This window comes from Humulus lupulus, chromosome 4 (genome assembly GCF_963169125.1).
Source record: "Humulus lupulus chromosome 4, drHumLupu1.1, whole genome shotgun sequence".
In the NCBI taxonomy this organism is placed as follows: domain Eukaryota; kingdom Viridiplantae; phylum Streptophyta; class Magnoliopsida; order Rosales; family Cannabaceae; genus Humulus; species Humulus lupulus.
In genome coordinates, this window is record NC_084796.1 from 226264410 (window position 1) to 226282326 (window position 17917).

The 17917-nt window shown below is 38.1% G+C and overlaps 1 long non-coding RNA gene and 1 pseudogene across 1 annotated transcript; both read left to right on the top strand.

Annotated features, from left to right (window-relative positions):
* Nucleotides 1-8236: 8236 nt before the first annotated feature.
* Nucleotides 8237-10094, top strand: LOC133831264 (uncharacterized). Its single transcript, XR_009892457.1, has 3 exons — nucleotides 8237-8620; nucleotides 9080-9195; nucleotides 9934-10094. It is a non-coding gene; the product is annotated as an uncharacterized LOC133831264 (long non-coding RNA).
* Nucleotides 10095-17621, top strand: LOC133832946 (ent-kaurene oxidase-like; annotated as a pseudogene).
* The last annotated feature ends 296 nt before the right edge of the window (nucleotides 17622-17917 follow it).

Consider the following 17917-nt stretch of genomic DNA (forward strand, 5'->3'; position numbering starts at 1 on the left):
ATTATCAGTAATACTTTTGTAAGGCTTAGTTAGAAAAGCCACCTTGTTTTATTAGATAATGAGACAATTTCTTCGTATTATTGTATATTTTTGTGGACGTAATGGTAAAAGAGCACGTTTCAAGTAACCACGAAAGTTCCTTTCCTGGTTACTTGGGGGGCATACGTCCTAGATAAAACCAGGTCCTAAACTTAGAAGTTGATTCAAATTGGTTAATCGATGTTTTTCTTAAAAAACACGAGATATCAATAAAGAATTAACGCGAACTAAGTTTTTAAAACCAATATCATGGAAACAACCAGGTCCTAAACTTAGAAGTTGATTCAAATTGGTTAATCGATGTTTTTCTTAAAAAGCACGAGATATCAATAAAGAATTAACGCGAACTAAGTTTTTAAAATCAATATCCTGGAAACAACCAGGTCCTAAACTTAGAAGTTGATTCAAATTGGTTAATCGATGTTTTTCTTAAAAAGCACGAGATATCAATAAAGAAATAATGCGAACTAAGTTTTTAAAATCAATATCCTGGAAACGACCAGGTCCTAAACTTAGAAGTTGATTAAAATTGGTTAATCGATGTTTTTCTTAAAAAGCACGAGATATCAATAAAGAATTAACGTGAACTAAGTTTTTAAAATCAATATCCTGGAAACAAACAGGTCCTAAACTTAGAAGTTGATTCAAATTAGTTAATCGATGTTTTTCTTAAAAAGCCCGAGATATCAATAAAGAATTAACGCGAACTAAGTTTTTTTTAAATCAACGTCCTGGATACAACCAGATCCCAAACATAGAAGTTGATTTAAATTGATTAATCAATGTTTTTCTTAAAAAGCACGAAATATCAATAATAAATTAACGCAAACTAAGTTTTTACCAAATGTGCTAAAAGTAAATAACAATAATGATAAAAGTAGATTAAAATGAAACTCAGGAAAACCAATTGTCTCGAGGAGAAAAACCTCGTGGTAAAAGATTACAAATAAATAAAAATAAAAATTCTAGGCCCCCCTAGGTCGTTATGTTGAGGTCACCCCTTCGATCTCCTATTCGCCTGCAGCGGAAGTCTCCCCGGTCTCAGAGGGCGCCTCCTGTTGAAGACGAGCCTTGAACTTCTCGAGGAAGGGCTCCCAGACCTCCGGCGCTAGGAAGGAGAAATCGCCATCCTGGTTGAAGGCCCAGCAATGATAGAGCATGGCTTCCATGGAGGAGCTGGAAGATGCCCTCTCTACAACAAGGGTGGCCTTGGCCTCCTCAAGCTCGGCCTTCACAGCGGCAAAGGCGGCATGTGCAGCCTTGAGATTGGTTTTTTCCACAGCCATGGCGCCCTATGCGGCTTCCAGATCGGCCTTCACAGCGGCCAGTGCGACCTGCGTGGCCTTTTCTCTTTCCTTGACAGCCGTCAGGGTAGCCTTAGCATCTCGCTCTTGCTGTAGTGCAGATCCGAGAGCGGCCCGAGCAGTTTGGAACTCGCCCTTGATCTCGTCAAACCTGGCCCTGGACCGAGCTATGCTGCGGCGTAGAGCCAAAGCCGCCTGCAAAGGAAAAGACAGTAAGGCATGTGCTAAAGAGAAAGCAGAGAAAATTGACTAAGTTAACTAGGTAACCTTACCATGAGGTTCATCCCCAGCGAAGACTCCATGACATTCTCGGGGCTCCTCGTCTCGATCTCCCGGAAGTCCCTCGGAGTGGCGTTGTAGTAATGCTCCACCATATAGCTCGCGGTCTCGTAGACCGTCCCTCAGAAGGCCTCGGGGAGTTTCTCCAGAGCCTGAGTTTTAACCGGTATACGCATGGTGGGAGTGGGAGCTGGCGGGGTTCCAGTTGGTGCCTCCTGATCCCGAGCAGGGACAGGAGGTCACGGAGGAGGTGGAGGCATATTCTCCATTGTTGTGGGGCCCTGGCTCCTACCTTTAGCGGGAGACATGGAGACAGGCCTAAGAGGAGTCTTCTTGGTAAACCGGGGCTTCTTGACCAGCGGCCCGGACGATCCGGAGGGAGGATTCCCCCCTGGAAGATGGACCGCAGGACACTGTCTCTGGGCTGTGCCATCTCTTCACCTGAAACAAAAAGAAGGAAGCGTTAGGACACATGTAAGATTATTCGATTATAAGAAAAATCTAAGGATGTATTGAAAATCTCCTACCCTCCGAGCTGGAGGAGGAATCTATTGCCACGACCTCCAGCCGCAGAGCTTCTATGGGGGACTCTAGGTTTATAACTTCGCAAATGAGAGGGGGCTCGGGGTCTGGATCAGCCTCAGGACTAGACTCCTCTACATACTGCCTAAGCCCCGGAGTGAGTACACCCTCCAGAAGGGAGGGCCATGACCTAAGGTTGGTCCCGTACTCCTCAAAAAAGGCTGACCGAAAAGCGAGGGTGTTGTCTACTGCTACAGGGCCCCTAGGGCGGCTCATGTCATAGGGTAGCACCAGTTGATCGACACACTGGAGTAAAGTTATGTTAAGGTCTGTGTCATCTTGGTGACGATGTACGAGCTGCCTTGCGTTAAACCTACCAAGCCGAAGGTCTACGGCAGCCCTGTCCAAGTCCCTAAAAAGGTATGGGTTACCTTGGTCGGAGGGCCCGGCTGCTACCCCGGATTGGATCCGATCCGCATCAGGGTCCTGAACAACCTCGAGGGCCCGCTTTTGGTGCACGAGTGGCACCTCATCCTGCTCGTCATTCACCGCAGCACCCCCCTTAGGAATGGCGCCAACTGGAGAGCTGCTGGTAAGGCCCGCGACCTCCTCAAGGCCAGGGTCTGGCTCGGAGAAAATAACTTGCATGACAGCATCATCTAATCAGACACAAGCTGGCGGTAGTCTTTTTCGCTTGGTGGGAGCCCCGCCAAGGTCTCATATTGACCCCCGAGGGTCACCGATTGGGCCGTCCTCGCAAAAATTGCTGCACGATGGTATTCAAGTCAATACACATGGAAATAAACAAATCAGTGACGATTTTGCGAGCTGAGGATAGAAAGAACTTACGAGGATAGTTGAAGTATTGGTGATCGCAGTTGTGAAACACCGTCGACATAAAGAACTGGTCCTTGAAGTCGTTGGGGTGGGCAGGTAGCTCGATGACTGCAACAGAGTTAGGAAAGCGGGTTAGGTAGTAGAACTCATCACCTCGCCCCCGTTAATCTGAGCTGGCTTTGAGGCAGAAAAAATAAAGGATGTCCACTGGTGTAGGGACCTCCCATTCATGCTTCAGGAAGAGGTACCTCAACCCTGCCAGCAAACGGTAAGAGTTAGGGACAGTTGGAAAGGAGCCAGCCTCACGTAGTTCAGAAAGTCCGCGAAGTACTGGTCCAAAGGAAGGAAGGCCCCGGCCTTGAGGTGTTCATCGCTCCAGGCCGCGAACTCCTCGTTGAGGGGCGTGCAGCTTCTCTCGCCCTCGAAGGCAGGTCAGGAAACAAGAGTGCCTGTCCCAATTTCAATGTTATGGGACAGCAAGATCTTGTTGACCTTCCCTTGAGTCATAACCTTTGAGACTATCCTTTCTGCCTAGGAGAAGGCGTCAGGTCCCACCTCGACCTCTTTCTCCACGGTGGGACCAAAGTGGGGGATTGGGGATTCAGCAACTATCTCTTTCCCCTTGTTGGCCTGCTGGGATGATGAGCTGGCGGCACTCTTTTTGGGCATGTTCTTCCTAGGCCCCATCTGGTCGCCTAGCGAACAAAGATGAAGAAAGTTTAGATAGGCGACCTAACAATAGAAAAGGGAATCTAGCGCAAGAAATGATTTTCGTACATGGGCTGAGGTAATCTCAGCCCGTGGTGCGTGAGGCCACGCGGTGCTGTGACCACGCACCTATGTTCCCAACGGATCCCCGATTGCTCGGGATCTATGTGTCAGGAGGGTCTGGATAATCCTTGCCTTGGAGGGAAAGTTTCAAAAAGCAAAACCGCCTGGGAAGCGTGACCCCTAAGCTACCCGGTTTTGCACCCCAGAAACCTATCGCCTTCCCCTCTCCAAATGTACGCCCCAAATATCCGTGAGTTATTAGCGAGCTGGAAAATGGCATAATTCAATCTGCCATGTGTAAATTGTCCACCCGAAGCTGCTGTTATGAGTCTCCACCTCTCTAACCCGAGATGATCAGAGAGTTAGCAGTGTACACGAAGGTAGCGGGTCAGCAGTATGGATATCATGAGCTGGCGCTACATCAACCTCGAGGTGTGACATAGATCTGACACCCGAATCCTTGTAAAGGCTACCACGCAATGTAAGCGTGCACATATCAAACATCACATGTCTATTCCATTCCTGAATTTTCGGACACGAAGTATAAACGTGCGTGTTCAGGCACCCCACGACTGGTTTGGGCCATGCGGCCCATTATCCCCCCTTACCTATTGATTAGACCACACCTCACTGTCAGGTTTTAGGAATTAATCATCAATGTCACAAAGATGACATGATGGGTAAGAGGGTCATGGGATCCCCCCCCCCCTTTACCAACGCCCAGATATCCTCTCCCGATAAATACCAAGACCCTGGGCATTGCAAGGGGTTGGCATATTTTTTGTAAAGAAACACCCTGTAAGGAATAGTTAAGAAAGATCAATAATACTGACTGGTGGACTAGAGGGATTTTAACCTTCGAACCACCTAAAAGGAAAGGAGTGATAACCTTCCCACGATACTAATTTTTCCAGTTTAGAGTTACGTCATTTTCATATTACGGTTCACTATTTAGCACTAATCCATCCTGTTTATTCATATAATTATCTCTTGGCGAAGAACCGCGTCAATAGTGTCTGTACGAGTGATCACTAAAATGATCTTACACTTATAAGCGATCAGTCACAAAAATGACTAACCCTTGTTCATAAAATTGTAAAAAGTAAAATTAATACAAGCCAATTCTTTAAGAAGAATTGTTTATTGATGGTAATTGCGCAGGTGTTCTCCATTCCAATAACGAGGAATGAGATCTCCATTTAAGCGAGCAAGTTCGTAAGTGCCTGGATGGAGGACTTCTTCAATTTAGTATGGTCCTTCCTAGTTAGGTCTGAGTACTCCAGCGACCTGATCGTGGGTGTTGAAGAAAACTCTTCTAAGTACTAGATCTCCCACATTAAATTTCCTTTCACATACTTTAGAATTGAAATACTGAGCGACCTTTTGCTGGTAAGCTACTACTCGGAGCTGGGATTGCTCACGCTTTTCATCGACCAAATCCAAAGATTCCATTAATAACTGGCTATTTGAGCCTTGATCATAGGTCATCCTTCGATGCGATGGAAGATCTAATTCCACGGGCAATATAGATTCATATCCATAGGCCAAGGAGAATGGAGTGTGGCATGTTGCTGTTCGATGGGATGTTTTGTATGACCAGAGGACTTCAGGTAATTGCTCTGGCCAAGCCCCCTTTGCTTCTTCAAGCCTTTTCTTTAGAGTATCTTTTAGCATTTTATTGACTGCCTCGACTTGTTCGTTTGCCTGAGGGTGAGCAACTGAAGAAAAGCTTTTGATAATTCCATGTTGCTCGCAAAAATTCGTGAACAGATCATTATCAAACTACGTGCCGTTATCTCAGACAATTTTTCTGGGCAATTCATAACGACACACTATTTTCTTGACCACAAAGTCCAACACTTTCTTGGTCGTTATGGTTGCAAATGGCTCAGCCTCGGCCCATTTTGTGAACTAATCAACAGCCACCATGGCATATTTGACGCCGCCTTACCCTGTGAGCAGAGATCAAATTAGGTCTATACCCCATACTGCGAATGGCCACGGACTTTGCATTTTCTTTATCTCATTAGAGGCTGCTCATGGAATTTTGGAGAATCTCTGGCACTTATCGCATCTTTGCACAAATTCCATCGAATCTTGATTCATTGTTGGCCAGAAATACCCTTGCCTTAGGATTTTCTTTGATAAACTCTGCCCCCCAGCGTAATCTCCGCAGAACCCTTCATGGACCTCTCGCATTAATTCTTTGGCCTTTTCTTTTGAAATACATCTGAGGAGCGGCATAAAGTATCCTCTTTGGTACAGAATTTCCTCAACCAGGATGAACCTAGTAGCCTGCTGCTGAAGAGTCCTGGCTTTGTTTCTATCCGTAGGCAACACACCATGCGTCAAGTATTCAATGTAAGGTGCCATCCAAGTGTTTACTGCATGAATCACTAGAGAGGTTTCTTCTACATGGATGCTTGGTGCAGACAGTTGTTTAATAGGCACTATATTCAGGGTGTTAGCATCCTTGGCACTCGCTAATTTGGCCAAAGCATAAACGTTTGAATTCTGGTCGCGAGGTACCTATTGGAGAGTATACCAATTATGCCAATAGATCCTTTGCTTTACCCAAGTAAGCGACCATCTTCAAGCCTTTGGTTTGGTATTCTCCAATGATCTGATTAACCACCAACTGGGAGTCACTGTAGATTTCTAGTGACTTTATGTTCATGTCTCTGGCTAATCGTAATCCTGCAAGCAGCGCTTCATACTCAGCTTCGTTGTTAGAAGCAGTGAAGTCAAATCTGATTGCACAGTGGAATCGCGCCCTTCAAGCATTATCAAAATTACTCCGGCCCCAGCATGATGCTCATTAGAAGAACCATCTGTAAACAACTTCTAAGAAGGAGTTTGTCTTCGAGGTTCAGGCTATTTTGTCCCTTCTGGCTACTCGCTGTTTGGAAGCCCAGTGAGTTTTGCGACGAAGTCAGCCAGAGCTTGTCCTTTTACCGCTGCTCATGGTAAGTAAAAGATATCAAACTTCCCAAGTTTAACCACCCATTTCAATAATCGTCCAACGGCTTCTGGCTTCTATAGAACTTGTCGTAGAGGTTGGTCGGTCAAAACTGTGATTGGGTGAGCTTGGAAGTATGGCCACAACTTTTTGGAGGCTAAGATCAAGCAGTAACTTTTCAAAAGGAGGATATCGCAGTTATGCTCCTATTATCCTTTTTCTTACATAATACACGACCTTTTGCATATTCTCCTTCTCTCTTACTAGAATAGCACTAGCAACGTATTTTGTGATCGCCAAGTAGATGAACAAAGTTTCTTTTTCGATCGGCTGTGATAGGATCGGCGGCTACGACATATGCATCTTTAAAGCTTGAAAAGTCTGGACACACTCCTCCATCCATTCGAATTTCTTATTTCCTCTAAGTAGATTGAAAAATGGGACGCACTTGCCTGTTGATTTGGAGATAAATCTACTTAGAGCAGCAATCCTTCCAGTTAAACTTTGAACGTCTTTGATTCTTGCTGGCAATTTCATATCGACTAGGGCCTTGATCTTCTTGGAATTAGCTTCAATTCCTCGTGAGTTTACTATAAATCGCAAGAATTTCCTTGATCCAACTCTGAAGGAACACTTGAGGGGATTTAGCTTTATCTGATATTTATTCAAGACGTTGAAGCATGCTTGCAAGTCTCCTATGTGTCCTTCTTCCTTCTTCGACTTAACCAGCATGTCATCAACATATACTTCCATGTTTGTACCAATCAGTTCCTTGAACATGTGATTGACTAGTGGCTGGTAAGTCGCACCAGCGTTTTTCAAACCGAAGGGCATTACCTTGTAACTGTAAAGTCATGTATCGGTCCGAAAGCTAGTGTGATCCTCATCAGGTGGATGCATATTGATCTGATTGTACCCGAAGTATGCATCCATGAATGATAGGATCTCGTGTCCTCCAGTGGCATCGACCAGCTGGTCGATTCTAGGGAGTGGGAAACAATCTTTAGGGCAAGCTTTATTAAGGTCTGTGAAATCTACGTATGTTCTCCACCTGCCATTCGGCTTGGGTAATAGTACGAGATTAGAGATCCACGATGGATAAAATGTTACCTTGATGAATCCATTCTCCTTTAGCTTCTCGACTTCTTCTTTCAGAGCTTTTGATCTGTCTTTATCGAGCAGCCTTCTTTTCTGTTGTACTGGTGGAAAATTTTTGTCTATGTCCTGGACATGGCTGATAACTGCCGGGTCTATCTCAACCATGTCTTTATGTGACCAGGGAAAGACCTTTTCATTCTTCTTTAAAAATTCCACCAGTTTTTGTTTTGTTGTTTCTAAGTTTTTACCGACTTTCACAACCCTGGTCAGATCTGCTTCATCGAGTTGGACCTCTTCGAGGTCCACGATGGGTCCTACTCACTACACCAAACACTCATTACCATAACACATCATTATAATACTATTTAAAAAGAGTTATTTTATATTAAGAAAGTTTGAGGCGGAAAGGGAAAATAAAATAGCACCAATCACTAAGTTTTTTCTAGACTCCCGAGTACCCATTTCCCGTATATCCATTTCCCTCATTTTCTTCTCTTTCTCTTCCTAGTATACTCTCCCGTGTCTCATTTTCTTCTCTATTTCTCTTCCTGGTATACCCATTTCCAGTGTCTCATTTCCCATTTCCCGTGTCTCATTTCCCGGACCTATCTCTCTCGGTCTCTCACTCCCCTTCACGAAAGACAATCTACACCACATTCGAAGGCGATATAGGAGGCATGATCTTCCCTGGAGGCTTTGGCCAAATCAGACTCGTGAGGTCGGTGAACTAGGTGGAAAGTGCAGGTAAGCGCTGTGGAGATAGAAAGGCTAATGGATGGATCCTTCCACTGTCTTTGAACATTGAAATCAGGTAATGTTCTCGTCACCATCACCAAATGCTTTTCCCTTGCTCTCTCTCTAGCTCCCTTTCTTCTCTCTCTTCTTCATTTTGATTTGATATAGGTAGAACTAGCATTTCTATGTTGATTTGATATAGCCTAAGCTTTGGGTTAACCAATTTCACCTCTGATTTGTTGAAATGTTGTGAAAAAATGACTCAAAATCCCAATTTTAGTTCTTGGGTTTCTGAGTTCTTGAAGAACATCGAAGCTTAAATTAGAGAAACTAAAGAGGAAATGGGGGCGTGGGCCCTAATTCTCAATCTTTAGTCTTCTGCTTTGTTTGATTGATGAAAAGATACATGGCTTTGAATCTTAGATGACTTCTAAGTAATTATTATACTCATATTAATCTAGATTCTAGATGTCGTTGATTCAGTGATATTACATACTTATTATCTACATTTTATTTGCTTTCTTATTTGATTCAGGGACGTGACTACAACCACTGGCTCATCGTTATGGATTTCCCCAAGGACCACAAACCTTCCCGTGAAGAAATGGTTCGTACCTATGAGGAAACCTGTGCCAGGGGCTTAAACATCAGGTCTAATCTCACCCTTTCTCTGTCTATATACATATATATATATATATATATTTATATACCATCTTCTTTCTCCTGCTGCCTTTTAAATCTTTAACTTCTCAAAACCTTAGTCTCTCTCTTGAAACCCCAATTTCCCATGTTTTTATTTCTTCAATTTTTTAGTATAGTAACAGAGGAAGAAAAATATATAGGAAGATTTAGGTTAACGCCTCCAGTTCCTAGCTTCGAGTACAAGTAATTTGAGGTTTTTTGGTTTTGAGAGAGATTGCATTAGAAAAAATAAGTATACCAGCATAAATTTTAGGTTGTGTTTTAGTTTTTTTTTTATGGGAACTACTAATTTTATGCTGCAAAATTTATTTTTCAAATATAGTTACTTATGATTGTTCCTTCAATATAATTGTTATCAATTTGTTTTTAATTTTTTTTAATTATGATTGGGATAGCTGTGATTAACTATTAACTAATTCAATATAATTTCCTGTTAGTGGCTGTTTTTTTTTTTTTTGCTGAGCTTTCATGTCTGTTTTCTTGGGTTGAACTTATAATTTAATTTACTAATGGGAAATTGTGTTTGGAGGATGGTTCCGGGTATTTGATCCACTAATGGGAATTTCTTGTTTTCTTTTACTAGTTCTCTTTGAAATGTTTTCATTTACTTGCTATGAAGTATTATAACCATCATATTACACTTGCAAAAACCTAATTTGTTCATGCATAGCTGTGATACTTAAACAGGGGCAACTATTGGTTTGAGATACTTGTGATGTGGTTTTGAATTGTCTGTGTCTAGTACTAAGGCTATGAAGGCCAGAGTGTACTGGTGCCATTGCACAGAATCATTTGAATCCTTTGCTATTGCCAAGTCCTTATTTTGCTGTGTTCTTTTTCCCGCCTAAATGCAGATTAAAGACACCTCTGGTGCTGCAAATGATCGGAGGTATAATTAGCTTCTAATTTCTTTCCCATTTTTCTTTTCCAAAATATTTGGGAAGTTGGACCTTAACCCTTTGTACCTTGCAATGACATCCAGAATGCTTACATATAGTTTTTCCCTTTGTTCTACTATCAGTTTTTATCTCCTTGGAATTAAATTTTGACAGACAATGTGGATATGATGGGTTGCAAGGACACAAGAATGATGATGAAAAAGTTTTAGAGTTTTCTCAAGAAGAAAGTGTATGCTAAGATAAATTTGTTTACTCTTCATAATAAGTGTATCACTTTATCTATGTTGGATTAACAATTTTCAATTTCTTTTTTTTTTTTTTTTTTTGTAGGCTACTAAAGATTTAGGCTCAAGTTCAACCTGTAAGTCAATATCCATGTCACTTGTCTTATTGTTTAAAATGTTTTGATATTTAGAAGTAGCTTAATCTTTGTGATATTTATGAGGAAGGATTCTCTGTGAGGATAATATTAATTGGAAAGCCTCTATTTTGACATGGACTTCCTATGTTAAGATTATCAATTAGTGAAGGAGTGAGATCAAAGAAACTTGATGTTGAACATTTTCCTATTTATTTTTTTTCACCATGTTAACCAAATAACTTATTAAGGACCTGATTTAAAACAAGCATCCTTGGCAACAGTTGATTGATCTATTTTTTGAGTGCTTGGTCTACACTAATGGTGATGCATGTTTCTTGGATAGTTTTCTTTGCCATTGACATATTATACAAAATTAATATTCTTCTGATGGAATAACCAGTCATTATCTTATTCTAGTTCTATGATATTTTATCATCCATTAATTATCTTGTACTATTTTTTTTAGAAGTTTTTACATGTTATGACTACCTGTCTATCCGTAGCCATAGTATTCAATTATTTCTTCTATAATATTAAGCAGATTGTGGCTATAATTTTTCATTGTCTGCTATATGAGCTTTCTGTGCAAATTATGACAAGTTATGCGTGTAATTCATGTAATTCACAAACAAACAGCTTGGTGTTAAAGGAGTGCCCTTTGTCACCACCTTTGTTCTTAGTGGTCTCTCTCTGTTTGCCTTGATTTTCCTCAAAAGATGCTTCTTTGCCAATAATAATAAGAAGAAGAGTGGATACTCCAGACTCCCTACTGTGTCGAGTACGTGTTTGTTGTTTTGTTTTGGTTAGAACTGAAATGGGTTTGTGATTAGAGAGTGAGTATGTAAGTGTGTATATTGGTTTGTTGTGTTGTTCAGGGGTTCCTGGATTACCATTGATAGGGAATTTGCTGCAGTTGAAGGAGAAGAAGCCATACATGACGTTTACTAAGTGGGCCAATACTCATGGTCCTATCTATTCCATCAGAACAGGTACTTCCACTCTAGTCGTTCTCAATACAACTCATGTTGCCAAAGAGGTACACAAGTTTCAACCTTTTCAGTTCTGATTTACTCATTGTCATTTTCATTCTATTCAAAGGTTACTTGTGTAATTTGAGTGATTAAAGCTATCAATAATCCACTGTAAGAACTATTCAACAATTTATAATATTGGTTATGTGCTACAGTATAATGATTAAGAAAAAAAATCAACTCTGTCATTTAAAATATTATAATTTAAAACCATAATTAAGAAAAGAGAATTATTCAATAATTAATATGAGTATGATGACTTATATGAATGTACAAATATAAAATTGATTATTCTCAGTAAGTTGTTGATGATCAAGAACTGAACTTTAACTTGAAATTAACCAGGCAATGGTGACTAGATTTTCATCCATATCTACCAGAAAGCTGTCAAATGCCCTGAAAATGCTCACTAGTGATAAGTCTATGGTTGCCATGAGTGACTACAATGATTTTCATAAGATGGTAAAAAAACACATACTTGGAAATGTTCTGGGAGCCAATGCTCAGGTGGGTATTGAATTTTGTTATGATTAAATTTTTTACTTCTCATTTCACTGCTTCTATTATTTGTGCTCATAATCATTCACTGTTCTATATTTACTGCATTCAGAAATGACACTGTTGTCACAGAGACACTATGGCAGAAAATATCTCAAAAAGATTTCATGCTCATGTGGAAGACTTTCCTGATGAAGTTGTGAACTTTAGGGAGATATTTGAGTCTGAACTCTTTGGAATAGCTTTGAAAGAGGTGAGTTCCTCAATATTAATAGGATTTCAACATAAATGTCTCTTGAGTTCTTATTTGATTAGTAATTTAGTCTTGAGATTTTTTTCTTAATTTTCAAGTCTTTTCTAGTAAATTTTTTTAACAAAAACTTTAGTTTTTATACAATACACCTCCCAAAGTCCAAAACTTTTTTTACACATTATAAAGTATTAAAAAAATTCATTTAAAAGTTACTGTTATTTATGCCACTTGGTTTGCAGGCCCTGGGAAAGGACATAGAACAAGTATTTTATGTGGAGGAGTTAAGTGGCCATTTGACAAGGGAAGAAATATTCAAAGTTCTAGTGATTGATCAAATGGAAGGAGCCATTGAGGTGGATTGGAGAGATTTCTTCCCTTATCTCAAATGGGTTCCTAATAAGAAGATTGAAAACAAAATTCAAACAATGATTTTTCGAAGAAAAGCAGTGATGAATGCACTTATTCAGGAGCAAATAAATCGAATTGCTTCAGGAGAGGTTTGTTTTTTATTTTAATTTTGTCACAACCTCATTATAGTCTACCAATAATTATACATATTCATATACATGGAACTGGGTAATAATGATGTGAAACTACAGGAACTAAATAGCTACATAGATTATTTGGTGTCTGAAGCAAAAACACTGACAGAGGAGCAAATCAGTATGTTGTTGTGGGAAGTAATCATAAGAGACATCAGACACTGCATTGGTTGCAGCAGAATGGGCCATGTATGAAATTGCTAAAGATCCAAAACGATAGGTCGTTTCATCACTCATTCATAATTATATTCCAACCAATAAGGCATCACTTAAAACTACTAATCTATTCTCTACATATTATATCCAAACAAACAGGATCGTCTCTACAGGGAACGGAACTCATGCTGGGGCAAATGTAATTCACAAAGAGGTAGTTATGCGCGTATCTGTTTACATTCCTGTGTTTCTTATCTCATAATCTAGCATGCATTCATAACTAAGGTCGCTTTTGAACAGTCCAATGCTGCTAAATTACTCCTTTCCCCTTGTTGAATCTATTTATATACAGTGTAATCTTTTAAGAGTTTTTGACATATAGAGCACTCAATTCTAAAGTTCACTCTTACAACAGTCTAGAGGAATTCCATTAGCTACTAACATCATGGAATGTACTGTGGTCTTTCTAAAACTATGTTTATGACAGTCATCAAATATATTCCTCAGGTTAGAAATGCCTCATTTCTTTTTTCCCCATTAGAAAAAATATCAATTGTTTTAAATATAATCTTATGTAACATCAGTGATGAAATAATTTAGCTATCCAAAAGGTTTTCTTTTTCCTTTCTTATTACTGTATGAGTAGAGAATTAGAGACAGTAATACTATGTTGTCAACAGCTTTTCTATATCCTTTGCCCCTATAAGTTATTTTGATAGTTTCTTTCAGGAGCCTGCTCATGAGACAGTAATACTATGTTGTACTTTATGCATGCTTTATGTTTTTTAAGTAATGTGGTGCCTGCATAATAGTTTCTTATTCTGTCATGCTTTATGTATATATGATAAGTTCATCTTTTCAAATGATTATTATTTAAAATACTGAAGTTAAAATGTTGAATTTGTCTCATATTCTGTCATGAATGAAATGGTATGGAGCTCTTTTGTTGTAGCTTCTGTTTTATTTTGGATATTTGTATGTGGGTTTTGCTGTTAATTGATTTGGTTTTACCTTGAAATTTCTATGTTCTGTTTTCATTAGGGACAGTGAGTAATATTTCTTATTGTATCATTAATACTTGGTTTGTTGTGACCAAAATCTTTTCTACTAGGGATCAAAATCTTGTATTCTTTTATGATTCTAAACTATTTTTTACTTTATAGTAATTTATGAGATCTGTTATTTTATTGTTATGCACTCTACAATCAAGTGATCAAATTCTTTATTTCACTATCCCTTGCATATATTGATCAAAAAATTTGACTCACAAAAATGTGATTTTGGTGCCTTTAATTTGTACAATATTATGATAATTACTATCTCATTTTTATTGTTACTGTGTCCCATAAGCTAATCTCAATAATTTTATTACTATTGTGGTTGGATTAGTATTGCAAGTAAATTTTGTTTAACTTCTCTATCATTTTCCCCCTGTTTCTCTCTCACACATATATACATGAATACATATTTCTTATTATTAAGTCATTAAGGTATACTCAAAGTTTTGATGCATACCATCTGTTTGAGGAAAAGTCTGAGTTAAAATCAGTATTCTTTTGTTTTCATTCTGATTTGGTTAAGTCCGAACCAAGAAAACTTGGGCGTTTCTGGTGTGTTTGATTAAATTTCTGTCAACTGACTTTTTGTTCGATATTGTTAGCCATTTTTCTGTGTGTTTGTAATCTGTTTCTAGTGTGTGAAAGATGTGTGTTAATGAGCAGTAATAAATTCGGGTGTAATTAGACATGGGGTATCTGACTTCACACTTGACTTGGAGCCTCTTATATGTTATATGAGAGATATTTCATTAAGAAATAAAAAATGGAGAAATCCTTGGCTTTTTACTTGTTTGTTCTAACATTGTTCCTGTGTATAATTTTCTATCAAAAGGAAGAGTCAAGAAATCAGTTTGATTAAAATATTGGTATACTGTTACAAAAAAAGCATTACTGTTTTTGAGTTTTTTTTAGTCTTGGGATGGTACAGTTTACAATGTCATAAAGTTGAGGCAAATTACTAAGGAGTTGTTTTTAGACTTGTTTATTTTGGCAAATCAGTTTGGATGATGATTTATTTTGGTTTCATGGTTTATAGGAAGCAAGAGCTCTACTTGGAAGACTTGAGTATCAAAAGGGTAACATAGAAGCTGCACTTCATGTATTTGAAGGAATAGACATTGCTGCAGTGACTCCTAGGATGAAAGGATCCATTTCTAGAAGATGTGAACAAAATAGATGCCATTCACAGAGTGATTCTGTCCCACCTATGTCCATGCACGCTGTTAGTCTGCTCCTTGAAGTTGTTCTTCTTAAAGCAAAATCATTGCAAGGCCTTGGACGATATGAAGGTATTTCCTTTACCTAATTGTAATTTCATTCTTAGTTCATAGCTTTGGAATTCTGTTTCACATTATTGTTGCTGCTGTCTAGTACTAGTCAAAGTAGTTTTTCTTTTCCTGATATTTTTATTGTATTTAGTAAAATGATAGAAAAGATTATTGGATTATTACTTGTTGATTTTCATTTCTTAGATATCTAAAAAGTTTAAGATTACTAAAATAACAAACTTTTATGATCCACACAAACTTTCTTCCTGTACTTCTTGCTGAAGCTGCTCAATCATGCAAAGTTATTTTGGAGACTGTAGAATCTGCTCTGCCAGATGGCTTGCCTGAAAACTTCACTTCAGATTGTGCTCTCCCAATCATTTTACTATGTATATTTAAAGTAATTCTCAAATTCAGGTTGTGTAGACTGTAGAATAGACAAACTCTTTGTCAACGATACAGAACGTGGCATTCCATATTGTGGCAGTTTGTTACTATGGGATACCTATCAAAATGGCTATTTCCCCTTGTTTAGAGGGCTGGGGATCGGAGACCAATTTCAAATGGTTGTTTCTATAATTTTTAAACAATTGGAAATTTATGAACCTAGTTGAGATAAAAGTATCAGTCAATTACTTGGAAAAAGACAGTATCAGGCAGCTCGAATAGAAGTGGAATTGGATATTACAATACTTTTAAGTTATGCTGAACCTTTATGATTAGTAATTAATTCTTATTCTTATTGTTGCAGAGTGTTCCTGGACAAACTGGGCAAACACCACCCCTTTTGCAGTATTTTGGTACTCTCTTGACCAGAGGAAAGCTTAATGCTTTCGAGTCATTGGAACTATCACGTCTTGTTGTGAACCAGAACAAGAATAATTTGTTGGAAAATTGGCTAGCAGAAGGCAAATTAGAATGCAGCGAGGAGCTAGGAGATCTTGTGAAGGTTAGCATTATGGAATTTGTTAATTATACAGTCCTGTGTTTCTTTTCTCTTGGCAATAATTTAGTTGTTTACTTCAAATAATGCATGTGTCATGTTGTTTATGGTATGTCTTAGTTTCTTTTTAATTATTTAATTATTTAGGTTTCTTCCTCCAGTACTGGATGTGAGATTCTAACTAGTCTAGTATTGGTTATCTGAAAATCTCATCTTCTCAAGCTTCAGTTTTTTTTAATTCATTTTGGTATCTTAGTAGTGATTTTTTTTTAATTCAAGCTTCAGACTTGTTCTTTTCTGCTTCTAGTTTTATTGATGTTGTTATGTCTACCATTTCTCTTGCTTCTGATGGTACATTTAGGTTTGCTTCTGATGTTGTACTTCCTTTGATAATTCTAGATATGCATGTGCTTTGGTTTCCTCTGTTTTTATAGCTTCTTTTACTGTAGCAATTTTCAACTTTTATGTTGGATGACTAATTATAAACAATGTTTAGTAAACTCAAAATTTTCTATAGTCTGATTACTTTGAAGAAATAAGAAATTCTATTTAATGACACATTTGGTATATATATTGTTATTAGCTTGTTGTTGCACACATTTGGTAAGAAATTCTATTTAATGGCATAAATTGCATGTATAGACACTGAGATTGATAGACTTAACTGGTTGTGAGTTTAGGCACCTAAGGGATGGCTTGTACTAGTTGGCTAAAAGCTAATTTAATCACAGTTATACCCAGCTAGCTGTTAGTTACCAATTCTCTCTTTTATTTTGTTTATGTTTTTCTACATGTTTATGTGAATATAGTGGTTTGATCTGAAAGATTTTTTTGTCTTATTTTGTGTTTGATTTTTAGTATCTAGCTTATGTTCTGCTTTTACTTCTGGGGGTCTCTACTATTGGAGTACCAAGCTTGCTTAGGTCTAAAGTTTAGTACCTGCTTGAGCTCCATATTCTATTATACCTCTCCTTTAAATGAGATATGAGATTCGATGCATCTTGCTATACCCTGCTGTTTCGTCAAGTTTTGGAGTTATTACAAATTTAATTTAAAGTTTATATGCTTACAGGTGGAAACTAGCTCAAGTCTTATGTTCTTAATAATAAAAGTACTTTTTTTCTATAATGTGCAGGTATATTGAGATGATTTATTTGGAGCAATTCTTGACAACATTTGTAGTTGAGGCCTTTAGAATGGAATAATGTATTTCACTAATTTTTGTATACATTTCTTGTTTTGTATTTAGTGATAAAGGAATCTGAATTGAGCATAAATTATGTTGTAATATGATTTTTTAAGCCTAGACTAGTAGACTAAATATTGTAATTACATTTGAGTAATTAATAAAAATCTATTTATGTTACCTTGTTTGGCTTCAACTTTCTTATTTGTTTTCCTAGTTTTGTAGAAGTAAAAAAAGATTATGTTTCTCTAAGCTAATATAACACATGTGTTATACTAAAATGTAGTATAACACAAAAAATGTGTTATACTAAAGTGTAGTATAACACAAAAAATGTGTTATACTAAAGTGTAGTATTACACAAAAAAAGTGTTATAGTATCGACTATAAATAACATAATTCAACACTTATCTATATATTAAAATAACACAGAAATTGTGTTATCGTTGATAGTACAATAACACATCTGTATAACA